The sequence below is a fragment of the Arachis hypogaea genome, chromosome 2 (genome assembly GCF_003086295.3).
Source record: "Arachis hypogaea cultivar Tifrunner chromosome 2, arahy.Tifrunner.gnm2.J5K5, whole genome shotgun sequence".
NCBI lineage: Eukaryota > Viridiplantae > Streptophyta > Magnoliopsida > Fabales > Fabaceae > Arachis > Arachis hypogaea.
Window position 1 is genome coordinate 97,729,356 of NC_092037.1, and position 22,759 is coordinate 97,752,114.

The 22,759-nt window shown below is 27.9% G+C and overlaps 1 pseudogene; it reads left to right on the forward strand.

Moving 5' to 3' along the window:
* Window positions 1-10,755: 10,755 nt before the first annotated feature.
* On the forward strand, window positions 10,756-22,717 carry LOC112754964 (basic helix-loop-helix protein A-like; annotated as a pseudogene).
* Window positions 22,718-22,759: the final 42 nt, after the last annotated feature.

Sequence of the window (22,759 nt, forward strand, 5' to 3'; positions counted from 1 at the left end):
TTGTTGAAAGTAACAGCTAGTAATTAAAGCAATTATCGATCTCTTCCACATCACATAATTAATTACTTGAAGATGTTGTGTTTTTTAATTTTCGCTTTTTTATTTTAGGATTCAAAGTTTTGATCTTATTACACGTAAAATTAGTTCAAAAATTAATCTATTTGGATTATATATATATATATATATATATATATATATGAGTTTAATTTTAATATATTATTAATATATATAAAATGATTTTATACATATAATAATTACAGAATATTATATTAATAAAAATAATTATTTTTTATATTAATAATATAAATAATAATTTAAAAAAATAGATGTGATTGAATAATTATATAAAACATTTTAATACGATAACTATCTAGCACTACAGACAAATAAAAGGACCTCCCTAGAGCATGACTAGTTGGTGAATCTAATTTATATTTTTCTAACTATTGGGTGTGACATATCTCGCGTATATATAAAATATGTGTGTGCAATTGTGCATATAAGTACAGAAGGCTATATATGGATTATGGAGTCACCGAATTTCCATTTAATTTGAAATGTGCTTTCACCGAAAAGGATATCTGAAAAAATGTAAAAATTTACGCGTAATTATTTTTATTTAAAATTGATAGTTAAAAACTATTAGATAATAATTTAATTAAATTTATTTAATTATTTAATTATTTTTAAATACTAATTTATATAAAAATAACTGCATATAAATATTTATCATACAAAAATTATACTCTTTAAAAAAGTTTTATCTAATCACACTATATTTGACCAACGTTATCGAAACTACATATAAATAAAAGATGGACCCTATATAGAACAGAAGTGCCTATACTTATTTTGGTAAATTTTCGGAAAGCAAATAATTAGCAATGATCAGATTTGAAAAAAAGAAAAAAATAACAGAAAAGAAATTGACAATATTTTTTCACCAGCCTTAATTTAGAGTGTAAATGATTTTTTTTTTTTTTTTGATGAACTTTTAGCGTACAAGATGAACCTAACAATTTTACCAATTTTAACGTATTATGAAGACACTTTCGGCCATACACTTTTGGCCATTCATTAATGGTACACACGGTGTGACATTTTTTGTGATCTATGTTCTCCAATCATTAAGTGTAAAAAAAAAAACATTTATTTGTGTTCATGAATTTTGTGAACAAAAATATTCATCAAATAAAAAAATTTAATATTACACTTATAAAAAATGAGTTTCTTATAACAAATGTACTTAAATTCTTTTTTTTTTAAATAAATTTTTTAAATTATCCATACTCTTTATTTTTAACCTCAATGATATATTATCTCTTTTTCTCTAAATCCCAAATTTTCACAACCTTCCATTAACACCATCTTAACCATATATATGAATCATTAGCCAATTGTTCTCGTAGAAACCTCACCCCAGCAATGTTGCAATGGCCGAAGACGAAGTCGGAGGCAGCCTTGGCCACATTATAAGAAAAACACTGAATATCGTCGGATTTAACGTCAGTTTTATCGTTGAATTTACGCTTTCGACAGTAATAAATTCGCCAATAATAATTGGAGAAAAAACGAAAAAAAAATAGGTGCAAAATGTAACATGAAATTTACCAGTGGATTTTTCTATCGTAAACCCAATAAGTGAAATACTACGTTTTGGTGACCCGCAATGCATTATTGCTAGTAAATCTAATGGTAACAAGCCCTAAAATTCAAAGCGTTAACCCTCTCCCTTTGATTTCAAAATCCCTCTTTCTCTAACCTCGCTCTTTCTCTCTCTAACCCTCTCCTCTCTCTGCCACTCCATCAGCTCCGCCAGCACCGGTGCCTCCTTTTGCCGCCTCCTCTCCCCTTCACCAAAACCAGCCTCTTCCTCCTCTCCCTTGGTCAGCCGTGACTCCTTCTCTCCCTCTCTGTTCATGTCTCGTCGTTCAACGGCTGTTGTTGCCATTGTATCTCCCTCTTCTGATTTCTTCTTCTTCTTCTATTCGAAGCTCAGGTTTTATGATCATTCTTTTTCTTTGTTTAAATTAATTTAGGATTTAGTTATATGTTAATTTGTAGTTGAAAAATGAAATTGGTTATCATATGCGAATTGCATGCCTTAGAAGAATGAAATGTTAATGAGTGGAGACTTCATGTTTAACATTGAGAAAATATTGTAAACAAATTTTCATCATGGATTTAGGCTATTGAAGATAAATTCTCTTATTAAAACCTAAATAATTAATAATTAGCATTTTCTATATGACTATATTAAATATTATTTCAGCTATTAAATTTAAGTTACTTGATTATAATATTTGAAGATATAAAATTAATATTATAAAAATTGTATTTAATTATATATTATACCTAAATTATCATATATTGTCTCTGCTAGTACTTATGTCTTGCAATTTATGCAATATAATAACCTTTATGAATTAATGATAACCTAAAAGATTAGTTCTAATTGAGTATTTATTATGTTAATCTAATACATAGAAAATATGAAACTATTATAAATAAATATAAATTAATATATTATGAAGTTATTATTACAAAATAAATTTCATGATGATTGGATGAACATATATAACAATTATTTGCTGAAATTTTTTAGCATAACTCAAATAAAAATGGTGTCTTTTTAATTTAATGTCCACATTAAACAATCTTATCAGACAACATAACTTGTGAAGTAGGGATGAAAATTCATCAAACCGAAAATTTTTTACTTCCAACTTAGGTCTATTACTCATTGTAAGTTCTGTTTTGGAAACAATTCTAGTATCTCTACCTCTAAGATTCCACCTCTAAAATTGGGTTTACCAAAAGTAGCTTGAAAAAATTAAACATTATAGATTCAGATTTTTGAAACCTACATATGTGTATAAATTAATTAAGAATTTTTTTATAAATGTTATTATATATGATGTCCTTATAAATATCTACAATAGTATAAATAAGTTAATATATTCTGCTGAAAATGTTGTGAATTTAATTGAGTTTTGACTGATATTGTGGATTGAAGTTGGTTTAATTTGTGAAAATCGTAAAGATGGATATATGTCCAATTTTAAGGAAGGTTATATCAATATTTTTTTTAAATAATATAAATGTTGAAAGATTTGTGTTATATATATGCTAATTAATGTTAATTGGTATTCTTTTTGTAGACATGACGACATGTAGTAGAGGTGTCACAAGTGAGTCTCGTGGTCATGGTAGAGGGAGGGTTTTCACCGGTATCCCAGGAACTTCTTAGTAATCGCCCTCTACCTCGACTATCCCGTCGACCCCTGTGATATCACAGGCGGGTCCACTAGATCAGTAATTCATCATGGTCCCAAATCCTAACTACGTGGCTCCTTCTTCTACGTCCCTCTGCCCCTTACAGCTCTAGCGACAGAGTCTGCGGTGGGTGATTCCTCTAATGCATCCCAGTTAGATGCTCCTTCACCACCGCCTGTCATACGGATGAGGATTTGGCCTGATAGCATGCAAGCATGAGTACATAATATTTTAATGTCTTTTATCCACAATCAATTTTGAATTTGTCAAGTTTCATGTATTTTTATGTGTTTGGTAATCTTAAGTTTTTCATTGAAATGTTTGCACCAAACAATAATGCATATACACAGGAGATCTCCAATGTGATTAAGTTCATGTACGACAATCCATGACCGAACTACACGAATATCCTTGTTGAGACTAGAGAGCAATGGTTTCAGAAGTGGGCGGTAAGAACCCAATATTGCTGAATTGTATTTTAGCTGTATTTTATTTCGATTTGTGTAGAAAAAATTTATATGGGATAATGAATATGATATTTTGATCAGGAAGATCTATGACCACCGGATAGCTAGGCAACTTCAGCAATTGAGGCAAGACATTCGTTATGGGAGCGACAACCTCACGATTTGGCTCCGTCTAGATATTAAGAAGGAACTGAACATTCATTTTAGTACTGATGAGGGGTTAAAGCGTTACCGTCTGACGAACAAAACTAATAAGGCTTCACCGAGGTTGTCAAAGTATACCGGTGGGTCAACAACTTTCATGAAGACTAAGAATAGGCTGGTATGTAATTTGCTAATCTTTGTTACTTATTACTTGAATTAATTGTTATTTGATTTATTTTATTAGTTGGTTTCAATATGTAGTCAAAGTCGTTGGAGCGTGAGACGACATTGACAGAAATCTTCAAGTATACCCATATGTTGAAGGCAAAAAATGAGAGATTTGCTGATGAGCGGTCTGTGGCTCATTACGTGAGTTTCAGTTAAATCTAAGTTTGAAATATATTCGGTTTAAAGTTAATTAACTATCATCCTAATCACAACGTGTCTTACACAGGAGAACTACATGCAGAGATTAGAGGACGTGACCCAGCAATTTCAGCCTAGTGGGGAATACCCCGGCTCCGATGCCTCAGTTGTAGATCCTGATAGGGTTTGGCGTGAGACCGCCTCTGAACTCTACAAGAATCAAGTCTACGGGTTAGGGTCATTTTTTGCCAGTAACCCCTACACCTTCACATTGGCGGCTTCATCTGCTTTTGCCTCTGCTACCAGCCCTGCCGATTCCGAGAAAGTTATCGACTTGAGGGAAGAGTTGTAGAAGCTTACACATGAGCTTCACCAACAAGCTCAGTAGTATGAGCAGAGGTATACCGAGCTTCTTGCACGTGTGGGAGACACTGTTGTCATCAGGTCGGAGCTGATGGAGAAGCTGGAGCTTTTGTTAGACCAGATGGCGGTGTACAACGACCAAATACGCGTTGGAGGCAGCGACACTGCTGGTGGGACACCGATATCAGTACTTGGTCCGCCGCCTCAACAAGAGAAAGACGGCGACAATGACGACGATTACCAGGATCCGTAGTGTCTGGGAATTTAATTTATTTATCTTTATTTCATTGTGTTTTATTTCTTTAACTTTTTATTATATTTAGACCATTGATATGTAATAAAATCATAGTTGATTTCTAGTAATTTTAAATTTTTACTCTAATTTTGTAAACAAAAAATTTAATTTGACTACTAATTATTGTGTGTTAATTGTACAACAAAAAAATATACCGTTGGATTTATCAGTGGAATAATCTGACGGTAATTGAGCGCTACAAAACATAATATGGCGCCAAAGTTATCGTAAAAAATTTCGACGGTAACCAAACACTTATTTTCATGCATTAATTGCAAAATCTTATGCAAAATCCGTCGGTAAATTCGATGACACTCAATGTTTTTTTATAATATCAGTTGTTATTATTCTCGACCAAATTTTGAATGAATTCATCAATTGGAATTGTTGTTATTGTTGGCTTGCGGTTGCGACTGCAGCGATGGAGGCATAAGCCTTTGTGGATTGTTATTATTGTTATTATTTGGCCTCATAAATCTGAGCGTTAATCCAAACTCGTGGATCGTATTGATTTTCTAGTGTTTCTTCTTCCCAACAATAATGAAGATTGATATGGTTATGATTGTGTTGATGTGGATCGAGAATGAGAGTGAGGCCATTCAATAGCTGAGTAGCTTGGAGATAGAGAAGAGGAGAAGAGGATCGAGCATCGAGCAACCATAAAAGAGAAGAGCTTGTGCGAGAGAGAAGAGGGCTAGACGCGACGACATAGAAGATAAGAGGATGGAGGAAAAGAGGTTGAGCAGAACTTTTAGAGGACGACTATTAGGGCCAACGATTGCTGGCAGCGAGGGCATCCTCTGGATGAGGATTCAGTGATCACATGTTGGGATTTGGCTTAATGGGGTTTTTTAAAGCACTGTTGCTGAAGTTTGAACTCTGAATGTGGGTTAGTGGGAGAAAAAGATGATAGTAGACAGAGGAGACATCACTGCTCAGAACCAATAGTGTGGAGTTGAGATTAAAGATAAAGGGTAAAGGTAATTTTAGAATTTATTAAAAAGTCAATAAAAAAAATTAGGATATAAGTACTTTTATCACATGTAACCTACCTTTTCATGGGTATAACGTTAACTTCCTTATTTAATAGGTACTTTTGTCAGCGTTCACAAAATTTATAAGTACAAATAATTATTTTCTCTAAATGTGGAAAAGAACATAAGATACTTTGTTGTTTCATTATATGTAATGGTTATAAAAAAAAGATGAATTAATTTTAGGTCCTTTATTTTTATCTAAGATAGTGATTTCATTACTAGAAAAAAATTCACTAAGGACTTACATCATGCACAAGGGGTAAATAAGGAAAAGTTTCACCAAATAGGATTTAATTAAAACTCATTACATTGAAGAAGTAAGAAAAATTGGTAAAGTTAGCTCATTCCCTTCCGTTCTTGTAGCATATATAGCACGGGCTTTTTCAACACAAAGGGATGGAGGTTTCTGGACCCGTCGAAGATGAAGCTATTCCTGACCTTCCAAAGCTGCCATAGAAAGTTTGCCGCTAGCTTTACCTGATCTGATTTGTTATTGAAAGCTTCCATTTTTTCTGTAACTTCTTTCCAACATCGCCAAGGATGTTCATCTGGTTTTGTAATAGAAAAGTCTACTAAGTGCCAAGCTTCCAACAAATCAGTGTAATACTACAGACAATGGTGGACTGACTCTTCTGTTGAACCACACTTGGGACAGGCCGAGTTCACTGCTTTAATTCTGGCGTTAATTTTGAACTTCATTGGTATTGTGCAGTAATTTCCAAAGAAAACTTCTAATTTTTTGTTGGTTTTTCAACATCCAGATGCTAGACCAAAGGGGTTTCAAGTGGCAATGTTCTGGAAGAAACTCAAGCGGCAGATGATTGAATTGAAAGGCAACTCTGTATCCAAACGCAACCGAATAAGCACCAATTTGGTTCATCATCCAGGTAATTTTATCTTATCCTTCCTAGATATTTGTTTGTAAGATAACCGTTGCTATTGTTGGGCTGAATGTCTCTGTTATTTTTTGTTGATTCCAGATGGCCATTTGATTGAATTAGTTCAGACATCCATTTTAAAACCTGATCTAAAGTTGGGATAGAATTAGGAGTAATAGCCATAAAGTTCATGACCCAAGAATCCTTCTTAATTTTGATTGATTGACCATTCCCAACTTCTCAAAGGATACCTTTTTCTAACACCTTTTTGCTTTCTATGATGCTACGTCAATCCCAAGAGGGATTTGTTCCTGTCTCAGCACTCATAAATATTAAAAATCTAAAGTATTTACTTTTTAGGACTTTGTAGATTAACAAATGAGGTATTGTTAAAATCCTCTGCCCCTTACTTTGCAAGCATTGCAAGGTTAAAAGTTTTCATCTCTTTAAAATTGAGTCCACCTTATGATTTGTCTACACGTTATCTTCCACCCCACCTAATGCATCCTCAGTTCATTACCTTTTTTATCCCACAAAAACTGCATAATAGCTCGTTGAATCTCTTCTAGTAGAGTGTCTGATAACTTAAAGCAGCTTATGGTATAAATTGTAATTGCCGTTGCGACAGCTTTAATTAGGATTTCCCTGCCAGAAGAAGATAAAAGAGACCTCTTCTATTGTTGGAATTTTTGATTTACCTTGTCTTTGATATAGTTAAAAGTAATTCTTTTTTACCTCTGAATCACCTCTGGGAGTCCCAAATACTTGTTCTGATTCCCTACATGAGACACTAGGAGAATATTAACTAAGTGATTTCGATTTTTAAATAGGTCCTGGGATATTTCTGCTAAAGAACACAAATTATTAATTCAATATGCTTTTTTTTTGTGACCATTCAATATGCATTTAATAAATAAAAGTGAATTAATAAATACGTTGGTATTTATTAATACATTAGACACCATTAAAGGATTTTTAATACACCAAAACTGTCACAATAAAAAATTTTACCATGATCTAAAACTGTCATAATAATATATTTCTTTGCTGAAAACTTTTAGGAGCAACATTTTTTGTGACAGTATACCATAATAATTTTTGTTACAACAATATATTTTTAACAGCTAATGCCACTGAAAAAAAATGTTATTTCCAATAATAAAATGAAGAGAAAAAATGATTGATTTTCACACCAACATACACATCTTGTAATTTTTCTTCCACCGTCTTTTGTTCAAGAGAAATTGTGGTTGTTTTTTAGTATGAAAACTGATGTGGACAACCAATATAATTAATGAAGTTGCTTATTATGAGCATTTAGTAGTTGCAAATCATAGTTCTCTAGACTTCTAGCACTGTAGTCTCAATAATATGTTCAAAATCTAGTAAATAAATAAATAATTAGAAAGGTGAAGTATATTTTTTATATTTGAAGTTAAAAATTTGTAAAATATTTTTTAGTTTTATTTTATTTTAAAAATTTTTTATTTACATTAAATATACTTATGACAGTTAAATTTTTAAAAAATTTAAGATTAATTTGACAATAATATATGATAATTATCTCTAATTTATTTTTGTTGATGATTATTCTTGTAAAATTGTTGTTAAATTAGTTCTAAGTTTGTTGAAAAATTAGCTGTAAAGAATATATATTTTGATGCAAATTAAAAATTTATGAGACAAAAGTGAAACAAAATAAAATTTAGGATTATTTTTAAATTTTTGAACAAACTTTAAAGATAAAAAATACACTTTTTATCCTAATTAAAAATATGCTAAATTTTAGATAAATTAATCTGATTGTACAAAATTAACTTTATTAACTCTTCCTTTCTTATACTTATTTTCTTTTTCATTTAATATAGTTATTAGTAAAAAAAAATATGGTCTATTTTTCTTAAAAAAATAAGCGTACTTAAAATAAACCAAATAAGATTTTTAAAATAAATATTTATTTAAAACTAGAGATGATAACTAACAAATTGTAATTTTTTTAAAAAGGTCAGATTTAAGATAAGAAAAAAAAAACTGAAAAGCTAGGTTTATGCTTCTCTCATTTCTAGAACCAGCTACATAATCTGTGAATCACATACCCAATTAACTAGTCACCAAAAAAAACATACCCAATTAACTGAACCCTAGTGATGACTTTGGGATGATTAGCTCCTAATCCAGTTAACTTTTTCGCTCAAAAAGAATATTAATCCATTATTGCTTAACAAGAAAGTATTATCCGATCCCACCTACTCTGTCTTCCCAATTCAATCTCACTGCAAAAGGAAAATAACCACAATTAAATGATATGGTATCGGAATGAATCAAAACGTTTCGTAATAAAGAAACATATTGAATCAATTTGAGTTGGTCGAATAGCCAATTTATTAATTCGTTTATTTAAATAAGTGTTAGAAGTTCGAATTTCGTCTTATGCATGTAGCAATTTATTTGTCAATGACAGACTCTTAAATAAAGTACTTTAAATCCTCAACAGATTAATTTTTAACCTTTCGGATCGAAAGATATTATAGACAAAAAAAAAAACATATTGAATTAACAATTTATTTTTATAATCAAATTCAATTTATTTTTTTATGACTATTTTTTCTTTAACTAATTTTTATTATAACAATAAATTATTTGACCAATTTAATTAAGTTTAATTATTAAAATAACTTGGTCATATAGTATCATTGCTACATCATTATCTAAAACGAACTAAAAACTAATTAAAAAAACAAAAGAATAAACCCTAAAGAAAGTTCAAAAACTAATAAGTACACTGTTGTCCAAAGAGTTTGGGATGATGACGTATACATTCTTCTTTCGTTTGAGCATTATATATTAATTTCTTTTCAATTCTGTAATTAAATTTCAAAAAAAAAAATCTACAAATATATACACAATAAATAAAATAACTTTAGATCAAACTGTACTCTAAGATCATTGGTGTCTAATAATCTATCTAAATATTTTGCTTTTAGAAAAAAGAAGACAGTCAATCATTAATTATATTACTCCTTGTTAATTAACTAACCATAGATCCCACCTAATCCTCCCATAATTAATCAAATCCACATCAAAATTATTTAAAAAAAAAAAACAGAACCACACACATGGTCTAGAAAATGACACACACAACTAACAAAAAATTGCACAAAGCACACACTTATTTGTTAGCCTCAAAAGCACACATGCATTATTATGATTATTATGTACTGAGTGTCAGGTAGACCAACCAGTCAAAAACTCTCTTTTTAATTTTCATAACACTGTCTTATTCTTTCTTTCTAGATTGTTTGATTCTTCTTCTTCTTTTTCTTTTTCTTCTTTACTTAACCAACAAACCTTCTTCTTTCTCAGATCATTATTATTATCATCTCATCTCACAAACATGCTAATTCTTGAACAGTTTCCGTATCCACCTCAAAGTCATACACCTTTTTTAAACATATTCTCTCTTTCTTCATCTCATCACCACTCACACATATATCTTCATGCCTCTACTTTACTTCATGTAACTATCTTCTCTTCTCTCCCTCTATCTTGGAACTTCCTCTTTATCTTTCTTTATTTCTTCTTTTTTCTTTTCTTTTCTTTTCTTTTCTATTATTATTATTATTATTATTATTATTATTATTATTATTATTATTATTATTATTATTATTCATTTAATTTGTTGTTGGTGAGACTTGAGAGGAGAGTTAAATAGTGATGATATATTTTTTGTTTTTCAATTTTTTTTCAGATCATTAAACACAACATACATTTATCACCAACCATTTTTTATGTCCCTGTTTAATTTACTCCTCCATGAAAATTACCTAGGATTCAATTTTCGTTCTTTTCCATTTTTGGGCATGTGTTTTAGTTTGAAAGGATATATAGAGATATATAGTGATTAGTGTTAGTTTTGAAGAGATAAATGTGTTGTTTTTATAATAGAATTAATTAAGATGCTTTTGACACATCGAATTCTGAATTACAAGAGATCATCAGTGTCTTTTTAATCCTTATAATTTTGAGAGCAAGGTTGTTTTGACGAGGAGAAGATATTTGATAGAACAATGGTAAGTAGGGAGTAATGATTAGTTATTTGGGTAATAGCAGTGTGTATCAGTGATGAGAAATTGAGAATAATATTAATAATAATATGAATAAGAGATTATATACTATTGTAAGAAAGAAAATAAATAAATAATAAAATTTGGTGAATCTTGGTTCATAAAGGATTGAATTCTTTTTTTTTTCTTTTACTTGAAGGTAAAGCTAAGGGAATTATGTTCTTAGTTCTTGATTCATTATCATATTCAATATATTTTTCAATTATTTCAATATAATCATAATCATACTTTCATTTATCTACATCTTCTTCTTTGATTCTTAGTTCTTCTAGTTCTAATATTAAAAATGGTGGAGTTCTAGTTTTGTAATTAATATTGAAATTTTGATATATTTAATAGACAATATCTATTTATAAGATATTTGATATATATTTATTATTATTATTATTATTGTTGTTGTTGTTTCAGAAAGGGTGGTAGGGTGCAAAATCTTTGTTGGGAATTAAGAGTTATTTATAAATGGCTGCGTCAGTGGGTGGAAGTAGGCTTCAAAGCATGTTGCAAGCTGCAGTTCAATCTGTTCAATGGACCTACAGCCTCTTCTGGCAACTTTGTCCACAACAAATGTATGTATTTCATTTAATTTTATCTAATTTATTGATTCAATTCCCATATAACCTTTGATTTTCTGCTTTTTTAATTTTCTTTTTATAGTCCAAATAATTAAGTTCTTTAATAAAAAGGTTAGTCTCTAATAAGACATAAATGTGAGTATTTGGTATACATATATAATTGAGAAACATAAATATTTTTTTATAAAAGAAATCAGTTATCAATATATTTTATATTTCAATAAATATTTTATATAAATAACATATTATGGTGTATATTCATCTAGTATAAGAAATACTTAAATCTCAGATAGATGAAGCATAAACTAAAACACATTCAAATTTCAAAAACCTATTTTGAAATGTAAACTTTAAACAAAAGTTATAACATGCTTCTAGAAAATATTGAAAATTAAATATAGTATATTAGATGAATAAATTATTTTTATAATTAAATTTGATTAAGTTTTTTTTTTATTTTTTAAATGATTTTTATTGTATTAATAAGTTATTACATCAACTTAGTTAAATTTAGTTACTAAAATGATTTAATGATGTTGCAATTCTATATAATAAGCATCTTGCACCTTTGTTCTTAAGAAGGTGATTCATGAGAATTGAATTAGCTATTACATTCAGCAACAAATTTTTTTGAAAAGTAAAATATAAAAAATTATCTGTTTATATAATTTTTAATTTTTATTAATTTAGGATTTTGGTTTGGGGCGATGGTTACTACAATGGAGCAATTAAGACAAGGAAGACAGTGCAACCAATGGAGGTTAGTGCTGAGGAGGCATCTCTCCAAAGAAGCCAACAGCTCAGGGAACTCTATGACTCCTTGTCCGCCGGAGAGACCAACCCGCCTACTCGCCGCCCTTGCGCCGCCTTGTCGCCGGAGGACCTAACGGAATCCGAATGGTTCTATTTGATGTGTGTCTCATTCTCATTTCCTCCTGCTGTTGGGTAAGTACTCAACTTTAATAATAATTCCTCTAACTATTACTTAATAAGCAGTTACTACATGTTTATCTCTCTCTTTCAAATTTAATTACTCTAAATTAGAAAATTTTATCTAGAGTTCCCTTTGCATTAATCAATTAACACACTTTTTTTTTAAATTTTAAAGAATAATCTAAATTAGTCTCTAAACTTTATCAATAACCATTTTATTAATTATTTGTTAATCTTTATTTTTTTAAATTATGAGATAAATCAGTTTCTAAACTTGTAAAAAAACGCTTTAGTTTTCATTCTAAATTTATGATAAGAGGAGACACGTAAATAATTATGTTCTATACACGTTTTTTCATATAATTTTTTTTTGGATTTGTGTAAATTTTTTCTATTTTTTTAATTGACTTATTCTATTTTTTTTTGGAAATAATAAAAATTAAATTCTATCATTTTTAATTATAAAAATTCTAATATAATATCATAAAACTACTTCTTTTGAAAATTTAATTAAAAATTAATTAAACTATATTTCTGACCTAAATCATTAAAACTTACCAAAAAAAAAAGTGTTTGATATGTTTCACAATTTAAAAATTAAGAGATTAACAACTAATAAACAAATATTAAAATAATCACTCAAAAAAGGTTATGAAAATCAATGTGGATGTTTATTTATATATTGTGTTTCAAAACTTTGAGTCATGATTGATTTCTCATAAATCTATGGATGTACAAGTGTATGTAATGATGACTGTATCATAGGATAGGTCATTTTCTTTATAAATATAGCGATCACTGCATGAATTGGAAAGTTCCATTTGTAGATAGGAAGAGAGATAGCTTTAATAAAGGTTGAATACATTTTAAATTTTTACTCCCTAAAGTGAGAAGACAAAGGGTTAGATGAGGGTAGATATTTCTGTGAGGCTAAATATAATAATAATATAAGTAGGTGCAAAGTAAAGAACATATTATTATTATTATTATTATTATTATTATTATTATTATTATTATTATTATTATTATTAAGTAAGTAAAATATTTCTTTTGTTGGAGAACGTTGAAAACGTTTTAAAACATTTTCTCATGAAAGAGATTTTGCTATGCAATCTGTCAATAGTTTAGAAAAAATGAACAGAATAATTGTGCTGAATCTTATTAGAAGAATTTTAAGTATAAGGTTATTAGGAGATTCAAATTATAGAGAGCTCTTTTATGGAGCTTTTAATACTTTATATTAAAATATTAGTAGAGTTGGTAGTAATTGAGGGGAATGGATTCTCTCAATTTTTTTTAACAATTGAGGAAGTAAAGTGTGATTTTTCACTATTAATTTTATAAGTGGGACTAAAAATAAATATGAGAGAGAATAATAAAAAATAAAAGATCACATTTTACATTTTTAATTTTTTTAACAATTGAGAGAATTCATTCCCATAATTGAGAGTTAAGTTAGTAATAGCTAATAGTCAATAGATCGATATTTATGAAATTAATTAGTAATATTCTTATAAATAAAATAATTCTTGTATCATGTAATAATAATTTTAACACGACTTCACACATAATATTATCTTCTCATATATTCTGCTATTCTCCCATAAATTTAACACTTATAAAATTCTACCCGTTTAAAATTTTCTATTATTTAACTTTCTCGGTCAATAAAAAAATTTCAAAAATCATATATAGCGTATAGTTATTTTATGATAATAAGTAAAACTGAACTTTTTTTTAGACACCAAATATACTTTTAAGTTTTAAGTATATTAAGAAAATACAACTAAAAATAGCTAGGTTGACCTATAATAATAATAATAATAATAATAATAATAATAAACAGAGGATAGATTTTATTTCTTGGGGGGCAATATATATTTGAACTTCTTTTAACTTTTGGATTGGAAGTTTTTTCATATAAAGTATGATTTTTTCACCGCCAAAGAGGTAGGTAAGGGCCTTTATTCTTCTTCATCATAGATTCGAGAGGTTGTGTCAGTCAGATTCTTCTTATTGTGGGGAGTAATTAAATGAAGAACAGATAGATTACATAAATTGTATATATGTCAATATTTTTATATGTGATATTAAGAGTTATTAGGGTTAGAATAGTTTTGTTGTGTGAATATATTCGAAGCATATATATGCACGAAACAAGAATATGATGAGCTGGTTAAAGCGTGTTCATTAATATGGCTGAAATAATTAGCTAGCTAAGAAGTACAAATTATTAATAGCGAGATTAGGAAGTGTTTTATAGTAGTTCTAATAGAAGTTTTTGAAACTTTAGTTAATACATTAAATGCATTAGTCTAGTAGGGTATCTTACTCCAATATTTTTATCTTTATAATTAATAATTAATATTTTCTATTTTTAACATATAAGTAATTTTTTATAATAATTATTGCTAAAAAAATTTATAAAAAAATGATATCTCAAATCAATTTCTAAAGAATTTAATTTAATCATCAAATCAGTCGATATATATAGTAGATAGAGGTATAAAAAGGATTAATTCACAACTTTATTTTCTTAAATACGTGTCATCATATATAATCTATAGAATAATATTTTTTTGTCAATGCAACACTTAAATCTAAGACCTCTTAATTAAATTATAAATACTTGTTATTTTGACTAATTTTATTTTTATTATTTTTATATATAGTAAATAAAATAATGAATTAATAGGCAAGTTAGTAATTATAATATGAGGAAAAATAATGAAGATACTAATAAACTAGATTCTAGGTAGGGAAGTTAAAAATAAGTGTGGGCAATTTTATTTGATACCCGTTAGAAATATAATTATTAATGTTATTTTCTTCTATCAGTTTAAACTTTTAAGATAAGTGATTTTATAATATGGTATTATTAGAAGTAATAGACTTAGAATTGAGTAAAAAATAAATAAATTAAAATTCTATTTTAGGGTGGTTCAAATTAACATACAATGTTATAATGCACTAATTACAATGCATTAATTTGATTTGGTTAGGTTAGGGTTTAACTTGACCTAACTGAGTGTTTTAATTAGAACTTGTAGTATTAGTATTAGATTAGGTTTTAATTTCAATCATATTAATGTGTTAAGTTCTATTAATGTGTTACTATTGCTTAGATTCTGTTTAGTTATTAATGTAAATAAGCATATATACTCTTTTAAGTTTTATCAATCATATTTTGTTGGTTTTTTCCCCCTTGATTTGTTAAGTTGTATTGTCACTTGTGACTTTGAGTGAAATAATTAATGCATATAATTCCATTGTGAATTTGTGATGTGTACTGATTGGACTCTGCTGATGTTTCACTTATAAAGAATAATTAATAGTTTAATACAATTTATCTCCCCTAAAAAAGAGGGCCTTGTTTATCTTAAATTTAGCTTAGAGCATGTTTGGAAAAGCTGACCTCATAAACCGCTTATTGGTTATATTAAAAAAATTATTATTAATTTTAATATTTTTATTTTTAATATATAAGGTAAAAATAGACTTTTTTTTTCATTAAAAAGAAAAAGAACAAATTAATTTTTAGAAATATCTCTATAAATGCTTTTAGTTTTAAAAGTAAAAAATTTAACCACCTAAATTTTTTTGAGTTATCAAACACAATGTATTACCTTATACTTTTAAAAACTAATAAAAAATCAATTAATTTATAACATTGTATTTTAGTAATATTTGTCGAAAATTTTTAACGAGAATTTTACCCACGTATTTTTACCGACAGTGAGACCATCAGTAAAACTGATTACCAATCTTCCAGCTAGGTAAAGTAATCGGAATTCAATGTTCTTGTAGCGATTGAATGATCTTTCTCTATGTATCCTTTTAGAATTATATTTATTATTTCATTATCATAAGATAAAATATATATCTCATTTAATTTAAGGTTCACTTTTATTCCGTAAATAATGATAAAGTGGTGAGTTTTTAATAACTGCACATAAAATGAGTAATATTTTTTAAAAAGATATTAACTATAGAACTTATGTACTTATTTTTGTGGTTGAGTTAATTATTGAATTATGCACTATATATATAAAAGGTTGCCAGGAAAGGCATATGCTAGGAGGCAGCATGTATGGCTCACAGGTGCAAACGAGGTGGACAGCAAAACCTTTACCAGAGCTATTCTAGCCAAGGTCCTCAATTTCTTTTTATATATATATATATATATATATATATATACCGAAATACTTGACCTTCTGATAGAAAAAATTAATTATTCTATTAGTTTTTATAATTTTATTAAATTTATAATTATATTTTATATATTTTAATTAAATTTTTATATTATTTTTAATTTTATAATTAGATAATTTTTAATATAAAAAATTTTAAAATTAATTAAATATTTATTTGTAAATTAAATATATTTATAATTAAAAATATAATTAGATTTTTGAAATATGTATTTAAAAATAATCTAATTATAAAATAAAAAACGATGTAAAAATTCAATTTAAAAAATGTATCGACCTAACTAAAAATTTGATAAAACTATAAAGACCAATAAAATAATTAAATCAATAAAAAATAAAAAATTAATTTAAAAATTAAAATAAACTAAAATTAATTCGAGAAATAATTTTAAAATGATTAATTGATATATAGATGTAATTTCCAACAATGAAAATTATGGCGTATTTACGAGAATATGGAAGAAAACAATGCCAAGAGTGTTTTTTAAATTAATAATTCGTGGGTGCTAATTCTATTTTTATTTTTGAAAAAAAAAAGTAAATTTGTCAGAAATGAATTTTATAATTTTCAAATTTTTTAAAATACCATGGAATTGGCCATCTAATTGTGTTTACAATTTTCAACATCAAGAAAAATGCAAAGTACAAAAGTTATCACTTTCTTGATTTATTGCAAGTTCTTCGTCACTTACAATAATTAACTGAGAAAATTAGCAACATTATCGTAATATGTATGAGATTTTTTTTACTCACAATTTAATTTAATTATTTTTTTGATGAGCTAGCTAGAGCTAGATTTTGAAAATAATTTGTATCAACTTATCCCTCTTTTTAATTCAAGTTTTAAAATGTAAAATCTATGACAATTTCATGATTTGAAATTTGAATTACTAATTTATCGATGTATAGTTAGTAGTTATATAACTGTATATATATGTAACTTACTAACATATTTTTCTCTTCCATTTCATCTTTTTTCTTATTATTTGAAATTTTTCCACCGCTAGAGTGCTCGTATACAGGTACTAGTTCTTCCAAGTCCTGCATTTATGCCATTCTATATTTTTACTATGCGTAATATATTATTCAAGCAAATAATACGAATTAATAGAAAAATGAGAAAAATAATACTAATTTTACAAAAATGATTTGTGCCATGCAAATTACAGACCGTGGTGTGCATTCCTCTATTGGACGGTGTCGTTGAGTTTGGCACAATAGATAAGGTAAATTTATCTTGTTTTTTATATATGTCTAGTAACATCTGATCATGAGTTTTTTAGATTTCATTTATCATTCATTTTAACAATATTTTCAATACAAACTTTAGTCTGTACTATATATGTTTAATAAAATAGTTTGTGTTTCGAAACTATGTAAAAAAAAAGTATCTAATACTTATATGAAAATATTTTTGTATAAAAATAACAATTAAGAATAAAAAAAGCTAAAAAACTATTAAAATTTATTATTTTGGTTATTATTTAGTCATTAATTCAATTTTTTTAATTTAATAATCCAATAACATATTTTATTTTATACTTTTAAATATTGATGGTCAAAAATAATAATTTTTATTAGTTTTCTGGTATTTCTCTTAAAATTTGATAAATAACTTATATATTTTGACTAAATAATTCAAAATAATGTGTAGTATTTTAGTTATTATCTTTACGTAAAAATAATGTTTTTATTTTCACTCTTTCGAGTGCACAATTTAAATTTTTTGGAAGATATAGTTATTTGTCTATTTTATATTTTAATATATATATATAATTTTTTTATTATTAGGTTCAAGAAGATATTAAGTTTATCCAACACGTGAAGAGTTTTTTCATAGAACACCACCACGCCTCCGTCCCTCCGCCGCCGCCAAAGCCAGCCCTCTCAGAGCACTCCACCTCCAATCCTGCATCCTCATCTGACTGCCTCATTTATACCGTAACGGACCCACCATTTCCTCCGCCTAACCTTACCAATGAAGACAATATGGAAGAAGACCAAGACAATGAAGAAGAAGAAGAGGAAGAGGAGGATGAGGATGATGAAGAAGAAGAACCCATATTGAACTCTGAAGATGAAAAGAGACGAAATAATAATACTGTTTCAGGTGGAATTACAGAACCAAGTGAGTTGATGCAATTAGAAATGTCTGAAGATATTAGAGTTGGATCACCTAATGACGGATCAAATAATCTTGATTCCAATTTTCATTTACTAGCCGTTACCGAAGCAGATAATCAGTCGGGTCAAGTCGACTCTTATCGAGTTGACCCGACCCAAAGATGGGATCCAATTCAAAGCCCTTTGGATCAGCTCCAAGTTCAACTACCAGGTAAAATGATAAATTATTTATTTAATTTACTTGTTATAAAATTATGCAAAAATGTTGATACGTCAAGAAGCATGCAAATACCATTTTAATATTTAATTAGCATCTATCAAATAATTTGTTTGTTTGCCAAAATATTCATGTATCAAGATATATGCATTATTTAAATATTTAACCGATCACAACAATATTTAACCATGAGAACTAAAATAAATAATTTTTAGAGCAAATACATTTTTTGATTTATGATTATTTGTTCAAAGAACAAAATATTTTTTATAATTCGAAAATTTTTAATTAATTTTTAACTATTTAAGTAATTGATTCGAACAGTTTTTGAAAGCAGTGACCTACTAATGTATAAGGAGATGTTTAGACCAATAACAAAAATTGCTTAGACCAATTACTTAAAGGTTTAATTTCTTTGTCTTACAGTTTTATAAAATTTTTAATTAAATTTTTATATATTTTTTTTAATTGGGTCCTTACACTAATTTTTTTTTTCAATTGAGTTCTTACACTTTTTTTTTTTATTTGAGTCCCTACACCAATTTTTTTTAGTTAGGTTCCTATACAATTAAGTCAATTACTACTAAGATGGACCTAATTGAAAAAAAAATTAGTACAGGAACCTAATTAAAAAAAAAAGTATAGGGATCAAATTGAAAATTTCACAAAATTATAGAGACCAACAGAGTAATTAAACCTTACTTAAATTATTACATATTGATTAAAAATTTCTAAATTACAAAGAGATAGTTTGTCTTTGCAGAGAAGGACAGTTTAAAATTTTTATTTAATTTTTTAGAAGTTAGATAATTTTACTTGCAAAAATCATTTTTTATGAATATAAATGATAATTTTCATTTTCTATGAGTAGATATGTCAGGATTTTCAATTTTTATGTTAGAAATAGTAGTTTATTTTTTATTAAAATTAAAATCAGATCAATATATAATACAAATATAGAAAAGAAAACTTATATATGTCATATAAATCATAGTCATCGAGTAGCATAAGCATCACATAACATTATAGCAACTAGAGCAAGACTTTTCATAAACGCACGCATCCAACATTCAACACCTAGAAAGAAAAGCATGATAGTAAGGTGAGAGTCATTAAATTTTGATAATGAAATCTACTATAGTATACATATCCAAGTACATTTGAAGGACCACATTATATAGAGTAGAGTCTAATAATTATTGTAGTTAGTTATATTATATATAACTATAGAAAACACCATTGAATACTATATTATTGTGGACCATCATAATAAATTCCTTTGGTTTGGCCCTTTGTGATGAGGGGCCCCCACTCTCTTCTGCATAAATCTGATGAACTATATCCCATGCTTCGAATATGATTGATCGATGAAGAAGGAACATCCATGATCTTTCATGCATTTTACTGTCAAACAACCTAGGTGAAATTATGCATACATAAATGTCGAATATGATATGTTTCCTATAGTTATAATAGGAATGTTATCTGGAGATATTAATTATGATATTAATTTCAACACCTAATAAATATGGGATATTTCTAGAACCTACTTTAATTATTCCAAATAAAAATAAATTATTTTTAAATTTATTATTTAAAAAATTATGTAAACACATAAATTTGATTAAATGATCACCAATATATCAAAATTAAACTTATTTATTATTATTATTAGTTGCTTAACTTGCATAAGGGTTTTGCAGTCTTTTCACCTATAGAAGATCAAATATTGACACAAGAAGATGATCACTATTCTCAAACTGTATCAAGCATCCTCCAAAACCAATCAACCCGTTGGGCTGACTCTCCTTCAATAGCATGCTACGTCACTTGCTCCAACCAATCAGCATTCGCCAAGTGGACATCCCTCGTCGCCGACGAACATCTCCACGCCACCACGGCCGACGGCTCCTCCCAATGGCTCCTAAAATACATCTTATTTACCGTGCCCTACTTACACTCCAACAAAAACAATGAAGAAAACAATAGTTCTCCAAATAACACAAACCCTACCAGCTCAGCCGGTCCGTCAGACCGGCTGCGCGGAGGGGGAAAAGGCAGTGGCACTCCGCAAGACGAGCTGAGTGCAAACCAAGAAGCTAAATGAGAGATTCATCATCCTAAGATCACTTGTCCCATTTGTTACCAAAATGGACAAAGCTTCAATTTTAGGTGACACAATTGAATATGTGAAACAACTTAGAAGGAAGATCCAAGACTTAGAGGCACATATCCGACAAATGGAAGCTGAACAACAACGTTCGAGGACACCATCAACAACAATTGAAGTTCACCATGGTGGCTCCTCCAACAAGGAGCAACAACAACACACGGTTGTGGTAGGGCATGAGAAGAGGAAGGTAATAATCATCGATCTACTACAATGGCATAAGCACTTCATTTTTACTTTAGTTGCTTATCTATGTTGTATGCATATTATAATATGTGTATTTGCATTAAATACTACCATTTTAAATTTATGATTAATTTATAATTAAATAAATTTTTAGTCAACATAAAATTTTAGAGAATATTTGTTTGGTTTCACTTATTTTCTTCCTCCTTAAAAAAAATTGATTTCAATATTTTTTTTATTAGTTTTTCTTCATTAAATGTTAGTATAACAGATTATTAGAAAATATCTTATTTTGTCTTGTCACATCAATATTTAGACAGTTTACTTTTAATAAACTATATAAAGAATTTAACACGTTAGTTTATTTATATTCATGCATTTAAATAATTTTCAATAATTAATTTAAAAATTAATTACTTTGATGTATCAATAGATACATAATTGGATTAAATTCATATTTAAAACACAAATCAAAATAAAACATTTTAAATTTTATAGAAAGTAAAAAAAAAGAGAAAAGCTAGAGTCAATAATTCAAGATTCACAATTTATTACAAAGACTAAAGAAATTATTTAACCTTTGATATTTTTATTTCAACAATACTATATGGTCAATAAATATTATTATTTTTTATCAGTATTTAGTCAACAATAATTTATACTTATATTTATAAAAATTTTACACACAAAAAATATATAATTTATAATTATATTTATCAAAATTTATACATATAAATCAATATAATTTATATTTATATTTTTTAAAATTTGTATATATAAATTAATAAAATTTATTTATTAAAAATAATTTAATATTTATCAGTTTCTCTTTTTATTTAGCCTTGGTATTTATGTATCATGCCATATTGTATTTGATATTTTTATTTCCACAACATAGGTGAGGATTGTGGAGGGGACGAAGACCGCAACCAAGGTGGTGGCGGCGGCGGCCACAGAGGCATCGGTGCAGGTTTCGATTATAGAGAGTGATGCATTGTTGGAGTTGGAGTGTAGTCATAGGGAAGGGTTACTACTTGATGTGATGTTGGTGTTAAGAGAGATGAAGATTGAGGTTATTGGGGTTCAATCCTCACTCAACAATGGAGTTTTTGTGGCTGAATTGAGGGCCAAGGTTAAGGACAATAATTGTGGGAAGAAGGTTAGCATTGTGGAAGTCAAGAGGGCATTAAATCAGGTTATACCCCATACTGGTGATTAATTAGGTTTTAAATTAAATCAAGATTATTAGGATGATTTTTTCCTTAATGTGAATTACTAGCTAGGTGTTATATATAAGTTGATGTTTAAGACCTTAAATTTATGGGCCATTTATTATTATATTGAAATTTTCTTAGATCAAATGATGAGAAAAAAAAAAAAAAGAAAAGGAACGTGA